General features: G+C 38.6%; 1 pseudogene; it reads left to right on the plus strand.

The window, feature by feature from the left end:
• The first annotated feature begins 8,951 nt into the window (after positions 1-8,951).
• LOC114024257 lies at positions 8,952-10,558 on the plus strand (annotated as a pseudogene).
• Positions 10,559-11,777: the final 1,219 nt, after the last annotated feature.

Below are 11,777 nucleotides of genomic sequence, written 5' to 3' on the forward strand. Positions count from 1 at the left end.
GAAAGAAAGAAAGAAAGAAAGAAAGAAAGAAAGAAAGAAAGAAAGAAGAAAGGAAGGAAGGGGGGAAGGAACAAGGGAAAGATGGAAGGAAGGAAGGAAAGAAGGAAATAAACATGCACAGAAACACATACATATCTTTACACTCTAACTTAAAAAATCTCTGATCTAAACCCCTGTTTTATGAAAAAAAAACATTTATAAATATACTTTACTATTGAACCCTCTTATCAATGGTAGGTCTGTAGGTCTTAAGTGAAAAAAATCCATCTTTGATTCCTGGTCCTTTGACTTCACATCCACTTCACATCCACATCCAGCAACCTTTGTAAAAAACAGAGAAGAAAAAAAAATATACACACAAAGACACTCATATCCTCATAATCCAACTTTGATAAAAAATAAAACATGTTATATGGGAAAATGACCTTTAATAAATATATATTTACTAGTGAACCTTTTTACCAATGATAAACCAGTAGGTCTTAAGGAGAAAGGAAAAAAAATCATTTATTTCTGGTCTCTGACTCCAAATTCAGAGCTCTTTCATAGGTGAACAGCTATGTTCAGCCAATGAGCTACATTCCAATGACTGAAGGTTCTTTGGACCCTAAGAAACCAGTCAGTTAATAAAACTCTGTTAAGTGTCGACCATGTGTCAGCTCTGATTAGGCAAAGAATCAAAGGTGAAAGACAGTCCCTGCTTTCAAGGAGTTCACAATTTTAATGGAGGTGTGGAAGAAGAATATGTGAATAATTATGTATAAATGGGCTAAATGAAGGATGGATAAACAAAATAGAGAGATTATTAGAATTAAGGGTTTTTTGTAAAAGGTGAGATTTCAGCTAAGACTTGAAGGATGTGAGGAAAGCCAGGAAGGAGGCTGAGAGAGAATATTCCAGGCATGGGAGGTAATCAGTAAAAATGCCGAGTTAGGAGAAGAGAGAAAACACAAATGAGTAAGCTGTCATAGGATGAAAAAATTTTAACATTTAGAGACAGTTTCTGAGTAGACAACATAACACAGCTTATATGTGAGAAATAGAAATCTGGCAGAGGTATGAAAAGTGAATTGGTGTTAAGGACAGCAGGCATGGAGAGAACAGTTACAAGGGTATTGCAATAGTCCAGGGTAGTTGCAATGAGTCCCCAAATATAAACCACTTTCATCCTCCCAAACACCTAGTTTTGGAAATCTCAAAATTATAAGCTGCTCTACTAATATGTCACTCATATCCAATCTTTTATCATATCTTGTGGATTGTATATTCAAAAAATCACCTCAAATTTGTCTTTCCTTTGTATTCCTGCTGACCCTACCCTAGTTCAATTTACTGCCTGTTGTAATAAACTCTTGTAATAGCCTCCAATTCCTCTCTGATATATCCATATGACTGACAGATTATTCCTCAAAATGCAATATTGAACTTTCTAGTCTCTTGCAAAATAAAACAAATAAACTTCCATGATTCCTATGAAGTAGGAACTCATCCTGCCTTCAAAGAAGGGCCCTTCATAACCTGAATACTTCACTTCAAACACTGGGTACTTCAGCTAAACTTGACACTTGTTGAAAACATCTTGTATTTTTTTCCATCGTTGTGTCTTTAATCACATAGTTCCATATTCTATAAACACCCACTCTCCACATATTTGTCATTTTAATCTTCACTCCCTCCTTCAAAGCCCAGTCCAAGTTCTTTGTTTTCCATGATGGGGTCTTTGAATGGTTTTTGCACAGCTCTAAAATGATCTCACTCTGTTCCTCTGAACCATCAGATAACTTTCATTGTAATTCTACCATGTGTTTATATTCTCTTTTGTATTAAATTTGGGAATCCCCTTTCATGGTTAGCAAAGGAATTTCACATCAAGTTTTAGGCAATTGGTCTCGGGCTCCCTTTTTACCTTCTTGCTCTTGCATGGTCTATTTCTTTGTAAAAACTATTTGATCAGAATGCAATAAAAGTGAGCATATCTTTATGTGGAAGCAAACCTCTTGATAATATAGGTAGTAAATAAAGTGTTTAAATAAGGAGAGAAAAAAATCTAAGGTAGTTGTGCCAGTTGGCCAGACAGCAATGAGATGAGGGGTAGAGATAACTTCCCCAATCCAATAGACATCTTAAACTCAGCATGTTCAAAATGGAACCCATTATCTTTCCCCCTGTACCCTCCCCCTGTCTTCTACCTTCCCTATTATTATAGAGGCAACACCATCCTCACAGTCCCTCAAGTTTACAACCTAAGTTCATTCTCTATCCCTCCTTTTATACAATCTGTTGCCACAGCCTTCACTATTGTAACATCTCTCAAATTATTCCCTCTTCTCTTCTCAGACATTGCCACCACTCTGGTGAAGGCCCTCATGACCTCATGGCTAGAATATTGCAATAGCCCCCTGGGGATTTTGCCTCAAATACCATTCTACCATTCTAATACATACTCACTTCATCTGCTGAAGTACTTTTCCTATAGCTCAGGTCCAACCATCATGTTACCCCTCTACTCAATCAAGCTTTGTGGCTCCCTAATACAAGAGTCTTAATGTTAAAAGCCTTTCAAAACTTAGCCCCATCCTAACTTTTCAGTCTAAATACGTCTTGGTTCTCCTCCACATACTCTTCAATCCACTGGCTGCTCCACAATTGGCTCCAGGTATTTCTTCTGACTGTCACCCATGCCTGAAACACTCTCCCTTCTCATCTCTGCCTACTGACTTCTCTGGCTTCCTTTAAAACCCCAATTAAAATCTTATTGCTATACGAAGACTCCTCAAACCTCTATTAATTCTACTGCCTTCCTTCTCTTAATCCTCCCACTTTATCCTGTACATAGCTTGTTTGAGCATGTTTGCTTTCTCATTGTCTTCAGTAGATGGTGAGTCCCTTGAGGCAGGGCCTGTATTTTGCCTGTTTGTATCCCCAGAGCACAATGCAGTGTCTGACAAGCAGGAGGTACTTAATAAATATTTATGGACTTACCATCTATTTCCATCAGCATGATACTTAAGTCTAGGCAAAAAGAAAATTTTATTCATAGCAATTATTATTTAAGTGGGCCAATGAGCAAAACAAGGCTTCAACTGCTTATGATGTTATTCAGAAAAAGGTAGCAGCACCCTTCCTTGTCATTGGATCACTACTGGTGCCCATTCACCTTGGTCCCTCTGCTCTCCAAAGAGAGCAAATGTCCCAGGGCTTCAGAGATACTTCTACCTTTCCTGATCCTTAAATCCCTCCTTCTAGATGGAGTCAGGGGTGGGGGGTGAGGTTGGAAATTAGCCACAATTCCCTTGTAAAAACAAAGGTCATTTCAGATTGTAATTCAGTCTATCTATAAATTTGGAGGCAGCTAGGTGGCTGAATGGATAGAGCGTGGGGCCTACAGTCAGGAAGACTTATCTTCCTGATTTCAAATTCAGCCTCAGATACTCACTAGTTGTGTGACCCTGGGCAAGTCATTTAATCTCTGTTTGCCTTAATCTACTACAGAAGGAAATGGCAAACCACTCCGGTATCTTTGCCAAGAAAACCCCATACAGGGTAATGAAGATACAATTGAATGACAGAACAATAACAATTTACATATTTAGATTCCTGTACTGTGGCTAAGTGGGCAGCAAAGAGAATGACCTTAATGAGCTTGCCCCATAGGTGTAGCTTATATCTTTATTTCTTCATCCATCACTAATCAGCATATACAAATGAAAGAGACTGTGTAATAATTTCTTCTTGAACTGGTTATTATTAAACAACCACAACTAGAAGTATCGTTTGGCATTTAGAAATGAAAATTAGGAAGTGATAGAATACTCAACATAAATTGAAATGAGGAGTCTAATGAGGGACCTCAAATCCTGGACCAGAAAGAGATGTTGAAGAAAAGATTAAACAGGAGGGAATCAGTTACCTGGACTACCTTGCCCTTTGTTTTAAAGTCCTTGGTGCCTAAGACTGAGAATCTGCTCATAGGTAGATGAAAGCATGAGGTACCAAAACAAAGGAGACTTTTTGCTAGTCTTAGAAGAAATTTAATTTTCTTTCCCCTTTACTTTCTAAAAGTACTAGAGAAAACCCATAGGTTTTAAGTTCAGAGAACAGGGCTGAGCTTGAGATGATGTGGATTATTTCCAAGCACAGTATGGCAGAAGATATATTACAATAAAGGAATCTCCTTCAGAGAAAAGCAGAGCAGCATCTGGTGGAAAATATGAGACCATGAGGCTAGTGTGGATCATTAGGTCTATCAATCAGACTCCCAGTGAAACTACCATCAGCAAGGGCCACACAATGACATCACTACTTCCTTGAGGCCCCTTTTACCCCTGGCCTAGATTGCAATGGTCCCAAAATTATATTTGCTTGTCTCTAGTCTCTCCCAATCTCGTCCAAAGTGCTTTGTGTGTGTGTGTGTGTGTGTGTGTGTGTGTGTGTGTGTGTGTGTTTTGTTTTGTTTTAACTGCAGATGTGATCATTCCCATACTCAATAAACTACACTGGCTACCTTTTGCCTATAGGATAAAATATAAACTCCTTTTTGGCTTTTAAACCTTTTTAGAAAATCTGGATCCAACTTATTTTTATAGACTCATTATAAACATTATGATCTCCTTCCCTTCCATTCTGTGATCCAGCCAGACTGGATCTCTATGTTCTTCACACAGTCTTCCCTCTCTGTGTCTCAGGTGTGTTGGTCCCCAGTCCTCAATTCACTCCCCCTCATGCCTGCTTAATCAAATCCCTTTTTGCCTTCAAGGTGTAAAATCAAGCACCATTTATATGAAATGTCTCCTGATCCTTGCACCCAAGCTGGTAGCACACTTCCTTCCTGAGTACCTTGTATTTAGCATCTTTGTATTAATTTCTATTTGTTATTTCCTTCATTATAAGCTTTCTGAGAGAGAAACTGATTCATTCATTCATGTATTCATTCATTCATTTCATTTGTTTCTCATTGCCTAGCATAGTACCTGACACTGTAGGTACTTAGTGATAGTTGTTGATGATGAAAACTTCTACCCACCTTCTAACAAAGAAGTGATGAAATAGTATGCAGATTAAGATACTTTTTGACAGGGCCAATATATGAGGCTGTTTTGCTTGACTTCACTTATTTGTTATGTTCTGTTTTGTTTTGTTTTTTTCCCCACCTCCCCCATCCTTGGAGTGTGGGTGGGAATTGGAATGGAGAGAGAAAAAAATAGTGCTTAACATATAAAAAATATAAGATTTAATTTAAAAAGAAAATAAGCTAAAGAACTGGAAAATCTAAAAAGTAGCTAATTATTTGAGGAATATCTCAACTCAATGAAAAAGTACAAAACAAAAAGAAATAATACATAAAATATGTTATTTAAACAAAAATGAATGAAAGCTGAATAATTTATCACCAGAAGATTTCAGTGGTGTTGCTGTATTAGAGTCACACATGTGCTCTGGATACATATATCACCTGCATATGTATCTCTCCACATGTGTGCCCTCATCATGCATGTTACATATAGGTATGTTTTTTCAAATAGTTTCTCTATGTTTGCCCAAATAACCCACCAGTGATGTGTACATGTAGTAGGATATGCCCTGGGTTTGTGAGGAAAATATTTTAGTGCTATGAAATTTTAATTGCTACTTTCCTTACTATGCATTTCATTAGTTGACATTGTTATGAACTAATTGCTACTTCTGGCTGGCTATTAAAACTAAACATATTAATGGAAATTTTGGGGCTGCTCACCTACAAAGTATGTTGAACCTGGTCTAGTACACAGCCAGAGGATCCATCAGCCAGTTGGAGGGTGCCACCAGGCTCCACATCTTTGTTTACGTTTATTAATTTGGCAACTATATGTCAAGCTCCTTGCAGGCAGGGATTTTGCCTTCATCTTTACATATCATAATACCCTACATACAACATAGTAAGTTGTCAATTAATAAAGATTAAAATGAATATATACTACCTCCACTTTAAGTTCTTTTTTGGAGGGGAGTATGGTGCTGGTGTGTCTATCCATGAAAAATTTGTGTTTGTGTGCAAACTGCCAATAGACTTGCATTTGCTTAGCCTAGTGAAGTGACTATTAAGGATTGAATATAGTAGGAGGGCAGTAAAAGGGACATGCAAGTAATGGGTAAGGGTTCTTTGAACCATGTGTGGTGGGAGGAGTAAGGAAACTTGAGCTTTGTTTCACTGAACCTGCTGGCACATCCCCTGTACATATATCATCCTCACAAATAATATAATATATGGAAACCCTTACGTTACAAAACTGATTTCATCAGGGCTGAAGTCAAGGGCCTAGGAAATCAACATCAGGACTGAGAGAATAACCTCCATAAAGACTCACACCTCTCAATATAAAAAGCAATTTTCAGTTACAGGTTTTCTCATCACCCACTGAGGGGGAAAAAGTCTATACTGCAACTGAAAACTTTGTCAACCTTCAGGAGGCATGCTGCTACACAGAAGGAGATATCAAGAGGAAAAAGGGTTTTGATTCCTTGACTAAAAAACAAAAAAGGAAAACACTATAATTCATATCTCAATCGAGAACAACTCTATAACTTTTGTGTTACCAAAAGTATAAGAAAGAAGTTTGTTTTTTTTTTTTAAACACGATACCACAACAACAGCAACAACCATAGGTGTTGTTATAGTAGTATCTACCATTTAGGTGGGCTGCTAGGTGGCACAGTGGATAAGAGTGCCTGGCCAGGAGTTAGGCAGACTCATCTTGCTGAGTTCAAATCCAACCTTAGATATTTACTAACTGCGTGACCCTGGGCAACTCACTCAAAACTTTTTGCCTCAATTTCCCCATCTGTAAAATGAGCTAGAGAAGGAAATGTCAAACCACTCCAGTACCTTTGTCAAGAAAACCCCAAAGAGTTGGACACAACTGAAAAAATAACTGAATAACAGCAACAGCAATTATACAGCAATTATACAGTACTTTAAGATTTGCAAAATGCTTTATTCATATCTCATTGGAAATGAGACTTTTTTTAAAAAGTTGTAATTTAAAGATAAATAAATTATCAAAATTTCAAAAGCATTGTCAGATGGCAGTGTAATGTTTTAAGTCATAACAAAATAAGCAGAGAAAATTTTGAGAAATTCATATCTTAACCTTACTAAAAATCTTTTAGTGTTCATTCACTAAAAGCAGGACTATTAGTAATGGGAAATATCTCCTGGAGTACAATTAAAAATGGCAATAAGAAAAAAAAATACATGAAAATCCAGAAGTACAAGCTATAATTCTCCCTGTGATAAGCTGTGGAGCCCAAATTAATCTTAGCAAGACATGTGGGGCAAGAATTTAAATTAAATCATACCCAACTTGAAGGAGAATTTCAAGAATTATTGAAAATATTAGGAGGAGGAAAAGGGGAGCACCAGACATAGGGTGCTGTATACCAAGATTTAACAGATCAGTAGTCAATTTAACTTTCTGGAGGACAAGGACAAATGGCCCATGTCTTTAGTCTTTTAGAGATTAATCTTTCTTTGCTGAGGTATGTCTTTCTCTTTTTTTTTCTCCTCCATAAAGTGCCATCATTTGGCAAACATTAGCTTTTCTCCTTTTCTTCTTTCAGTAAACAAAAAAAAAAATTCTTCTCATCAATCAGTGTCTCCAAATCTTCACAGACTATACTAAGTTCTTTAATTGGCCTCTCCAACTTTTTAAGCCATTGCTTTCACTTATTCTCTTGCTTCTCCAATATCCTTTTTCATGCTGATAATATCAAGACATCAAGAAAGGCAATCTTGACTTTACATTGTCCAAGCAATTAGCTCTTGCTTTTGTAATCCTCCTTGATTCTAGTAAATATTAAAATACATTTATTCAAATGAATATTATAGGTGTGAGTTACTACCTACTCCCAACTCAGCACAAAATTCTCACCTAATAAATCAAATGCCAGTAGCTGGGTAACTCAATTTCTTGGCATAGTCCACCAACAGAAGAAATTTAAACTAGGGTAACTTAGACCTAGACTCACAGTAATTATTAAAAAACAATGATTTATCAAGTGCTACTTTGTTTTAGCCCTTTCGCTAAGTTTTGGTGACACAACAAAATAATCAAGATAATCGTTCACACAGATTTTATATTCTATCAGGAGAAAAAAATATGTAGGAGGAACTAACTAGAGGAGGGGGAGAATAGGAAAAGCCTTATAAAGGAAGTATGGGTTTGGCTGAATTTTAAAGGAAGCTAGGTATCTCAGAGTCAGAAATAAGAAGGGACTACATTCCAGTAATGGGTATTGCCATTACAAATGCAAAAAGATCGGAGATAGAATGCCATATATGAAGAAATCTAGGCCAACCTGGCTACACCATGGAGCCAATGAAGAGGTGGAGGGACAGTAATTTCTAAAAAGCCTGGTGAGGTAGGTTAAATCCAGGTCATAAAGGACTTACCTTCCAAACACAGGAGTTCATAATTAAGCCTAGAGGTAATAGGAAACCATTGTTAACTGTACTGGGGGTGTGACATGAATGATTAGATATGTTTTCTAAGTCACTTTGGCAGCTGTATGAAAAATGGTCTTCATAGGAGGAAGACTTGAAGCAAAGAAAGCACTCTTTCTTTGTTCTTCCCAATCTTGTAACTCTTCTCATAGTTTATGAAAGCACCCTAGCATTGCAGTGAACTAAAATAGAAAAGGAAGAAATTGCTACCAGTGGGAATTGTATTGCTACATTAAAAAAAATAAACTTTTCTTTTTTTCTTCTATTAAGTGTTGACAAACATTTCTCCACCTAAAGATTGCAAAATGATTCTTATGTTAATAAGAACACACATACATAGTTGCAATGATTTCTTAAGCAAATTTTAAAATTGATAAGACAAAAATAATACCAAAAACATTGATTTTTTTACATCATGATTTATGCATCATGTATGAAGCATTAAATTTAAAACTGGATAAGAAAGTGTAACATGATAGCTGAATATGGTCATCTGCACCCCAAAATTGTGTGCTCTGTTAATAAGAGACTGGAATCTCCTGCAGTACTTTTGGACAATTTACGTGATTCACATCAGAAAGAAACCAAAGTAAACTGTCTAGACGAGAATGACTCGGGGTCTATTGGGAGCCCTTCTCTCCCACCCCTCCCGTCTCCCTCTACACCCAGAAATCGCCCAGAAATGGGAGTCTGAGCAGAGCTCTGATGGTTACGCAGGGGAAACTCATGGACCCTGGCTCCCTGTTGCTCCCGAATCAGAAGATTTCTTGAGCCAATTACAAGTAACCTGGCTTACGGAAGCTGAGGTTTCGGACCATGACAAGCAGTTTGTACCGGATTTCCATATTGAAAACTTAGCTTTCCACAGTTCCACCACCAAGATCAAGAAAAATCCACAGAGTCCTCGTACAGACCCGACCTTGCACAGCAGGCGAAAGCCACGGCTCTCCTATCACCCTGGTTATACCAGTGCCTATCACGCCCCCAGACAAGTTTTCATCAAGTGTGACACACACAGTGCCCCAGGACAGTCAACTCTGAAGCACTTTCCTCCTGCAGAATAGAATTTCTTGAGACTCCCAGGGGCAGCCCTACCCAACTCTAGCCCTGGGTTCATACTGAGGCATAGATTCATTTTCCAGCAGACCCAGAGCTATGCCATTCCTGTTCATCCTCTCAAGGTTGGGGGCCAGGAAACCCCTACAGCCTTCTACCAGCCCTAAGTGTCGGAGCCCTGCCTGATTTATCCCCAACAGAACTTCAAATGCGAATACCATGACCCCCTGCATAAGCAGGCGAGTAGGGGCTGGGGAAAGAGCAACAGTGGGCACAGGTACCCAGGGGCCAGAGTGGTGATCAAGAGCGAGCAGACGGACGTCGCCTAAGATTCAGATGTCTGTGACTGTCAATCCATGTACCTACATACAGAAGACTTCCCTGGACCCTCCCCAGGTGACAGAACCATGGGTTATGATTTTGAAAAGTCTCTTAAGACCTTCCTAGAGGATGTCTGTGTGGTCCCAGGGAAATTTGAAGGGGACATTAAACAGGGGGGTCTAGAGGCATTCCGGGAAGGGCTCCCCCCCCCCCCCGAGGCTCCCTACAGCTCTGGTAATTCTTGGCTGCTCTGCTAGATGACCCGACTGAAACCCTGGATGGGCAGAGGGATGGAATTCAAGCTCTTGGAGTCAGAAGAGATCGCCCGGCTCTGGGGCATTCAGAAAAATCGTCGGGCCATGAATTACTACAAGTTGAGCAGTTCGCTTCGCTACTATTAGGAGAAGGGGATTATGCAGAAGGTGGCCAAGTGAATGCTGCATGTACAACTGTGTGTGTGTGTGTGTGTGTGTGTGTGTGTGTGTGTGTGTGTGTATGTGTGTGTGTGTGTGTGAGCCCAAGGCCCTTCACTCTCTGGCCTTCCTGGACAATCAGCGCCCAACCCTCAAGGGTGAATTTGGCTTGCCAGTCAGCCAGGTGGACACTGTCCCCTTGACTCACCTGGATGACAGCCTTGTGGATCTTCCAGAGCTTGGTGGTCCTGTCCAGCCCTATGGGCCTAAGCTTGGCTACTCCTACTAGCCTCTGACATCTCACCAAGAACCCACAAACCCCCAGGTGGGTGCAGGGGATATTACTCTTTATACATATGGATCAGTCTGGTGTTGGCAGGAACTGTTCATTCCCTTCTCTGACATTCCAGGAAACTTTGGAGGTCAGTCCCTAGCCCTGGTCATCCCTTCTCCCTTTCCTTCCCCAACTAAAATGGACCCCACCCATGGTGTTCACTAAAATGCTGGAGAGGATGGGAACAGATCTTGTTCATAAATAGAAGGCTCTTTCACTTTTCCCTACTATCCAGAGGGCCCAGCTCAGGCTCTCCCCATTTCCTTCTAAATGGCCCACCTCTCTTTTCCCCCAGTAAAGAGGGAATGTAAGGTTTGCCACTATCAGATAGGTCAGGGGAAGAGGACTAACTCTCCTTACCACCTCCAACCCTAGTAGGTCTTTGAGGTTCTGAAAGTTCCCATCAGATCCCATGAAGAGAAGCAGAAAGCCTAGATATGCCCCCTTACCCAATGACCAAATGCCCAGATCACCTTTCTGCTCCCCACCCCCTCACCAACCTCTTGGTTACATTGGGTCCCCTTGGGGTTAATAAAATGCATTTTGACCAACAGAAAAATGAAACCAAAGTAATTAAACTTTCTTCTCTATTTTTATTCAAATTTATATAGACTAAGAAATCCTACTGAACTATCTGTATACTTAACTCCACGAAAATTCTTGGAAATTGAAATGATAATATGCAGGAATATACATAATTATTAAACCATTATTTAATATGTTTCATTAATTGACTTTTATTTTTCTAATAAATGCCAAATACTTTTGATGATTACTCATTTGTAGTATTGTTTGAAGTCTGATCCTAGTTGATCCAATTTCTTCCTATTTTCCCAACTTTGGCCTTTTTTTTCTTCAGATAAATTTTATTATTTTTTTCCCAACTCTTTAAAGTAATTTTGGCAGATTAATTGATATTGTACTGAATAAATGAATTAATTTATATAGTATTCTAATTTATATTTTATTGACAAGGGCCAATTAAAATCTAATACCTCTATAATTATTTAATTATATATTTATTTATATTAAAAGTATTTGTATTTGTATTCATTCACTTACTGTATGTGTCTCAACAGGTAAACATATAAATATTTTATCATTTTATAGTCATTTCAAATGAAATTTCACTTTTTCTCTCTTTCTGATGAGTTTGGTGGTGTTTTATTTTGTT

Source organism: Vombatus ursinus, unplaced genomic scaffold (assembly GCF_900497805.2).
Source record: "Vombatus ursinus unplaced genomic scaffold, bare-nosed wombat genome assembly UNPS02014820.1, whole genome shotgun sequence".
Lineage (NCBI taxonomy): Eukaryota > Metazoa > Chordata > Mammalia > Diprotodontia > Vombatidae > Vombatus > Vombatus ursinus.